Below are 1,748 nucleotides of genomic sequence, written 5' to 3'. Positions count from 1 at the left end.
CTGGAGAACACAATGCCCCACTTGCTGCATCTCCTGTCCCTCACAGAGATTTATCACAGTCATAAGTCCTGTCTTAAATCAGCACCCTGGCTCTCTTGGGCATGACTTTTCCTTCAGGAACCATGCCCAATGGTGCTGGGGCACTGTGGCTGTCCTCAGGGCGCAGCATTCTGGCAAGACTCCCGGCAGCTCCCAGAGGATGCCAGCATTCCTGCAGTAGGAGTCGGTCATCTCCAAATTCTCAGCTGCCCAGGCAGAGCTCAGGTCTGTGCCAGGCTCTCTGGACAGGACTTGGGAAGCCAAATCCTTCCAGGACATGGAAGGAAAATGGCCATCCACAGCCCTGGTGGGAGTGAGCAGCAGAAGGCAGAGGGGACACGGATGTGCTCTGTCTCTGTCCTCACAGAGGAGAGGTCAACCATAGCCAGCCCTGATAACCTCCCAAATTCCTGCTCCTGCCAGCAGCCAGGGGGAACGTGGCCAGGAGTGTGGTCCTGCATACTCCCCACTGCACCGGTGCGGGGCCAGGGCTGGGGCTGCACAGCAAGGGAGTTTCTGGGGCAGGTTTCTGGGGCAAGAGCACTGTGGGGAGGTGCCACTTGCAGATGGCAGGTGTCTGCGGGGACAGCCCAGATGGCTCTGCCAGGGGGACAAGGCTGTCCAGGGTGAAGCAACCAGCCATGCACCCCACTGCCCCTGGGGTTCCAGGCACTCCCAGGGACCAGGAGCATCAGCATTCCCCAACATCAAGGACTTGCAGGATTTTGGTAAGCCCAAGTGAAGCCTCCCCAGGTATCTGAGGGGCGGATGCAGCACAGAGGGCCAGGACAGGTGGCAGCCCACGTCCCATACCCATCATTGCAGATATGTGTCTGTCCTGAAGGATGTGGAAGTGCCAGTTCCAACCACCAGATCAGTGTGTGTGGATACACCATCCCGAAGGAGCAGAGTTTGACCTAATCAGGGCCCCAAAACCTTCCCATAGCAAAGCCAGGACAGAGGGGAAAGAAGGCTGAGGCACCCTCAGGCTTGCATGGTAACTAGCACCTTCTCCCACCAGGAATGTGATGGGCAAGGCACCTTGTGAGTAGGGGTAGGGGTGCTGGGAGAGGTCACTTCAGGGTGCTCTCTGTATGGTTTCAACTTAGCCAGGGCCACAGCATTCATCCCTGTCTGTGTGGTGGGAGTCTTGGTATGGATGGGGTGGGGAGGCTTATGATACAATGAGATGGGATGAGTGAAGTAGGATGGGATGTATGGGATGACCTGGGGGAGAATGGGGTGAGATGGGTTGGCCAAGGGTGGGATGAGTGAGAGATGGGATGGGACAGGGGTGGCACAGGTAAACCAGGCTGCCAGTAGTGTAGCACAGAGGGGCCCACGGTCCCGTCATCACACCCGGTACCAGGCTGAGGGACCCGGAGGGGCGGGGACAGGGCAGCGCGGGCCGAGGGTCGGCGGGGCAGGCCGGAGCGCGGCCCCTTTAAGAGCCCAGTTCCGCGGGCGGCCGCTGGGTGGGGCGCGCTCCCCGCCCTGCGCCTCCCGCGCCGGGGGGCGGGGCCAGAGGGGGCGCGCCGGGCAGTGCCCGCCCCCTCTAATTCATCTTTCCGCGGAGGCCCCGCCCCCCTCCGCAGCACGGCCCAATCAGCGCCGCGCTCGCCGTCGCCAGGGGCGCCGGGTTGCCAGGGGCGGGGTGATTGGCGGCCGGGCCCCGCCCCGCTCGGCTCAGCGGCGGCGGCGGCGGCGGC

The sequence above is a fragment of the Taeniopygia guttata genome, chromosome 9, assembly GCF_048771995.1.
Source record: "Taeniopygia guttata chromosome 9, bTaeGut7.mat, whole genome shotgun sequence".
Classification (NCBI taxonomy): domain Eukaryota; kingdom Metazoa; phylum Chordata; class Aves; order Passeriformes; family Estrildidae; genus Taeniopygia; species Taeniopygia guttata.
The sequence above is the reverse complement of the archived record's forward strand: the minus strand, read 5'-3'. Positions refer to the sequence as shown.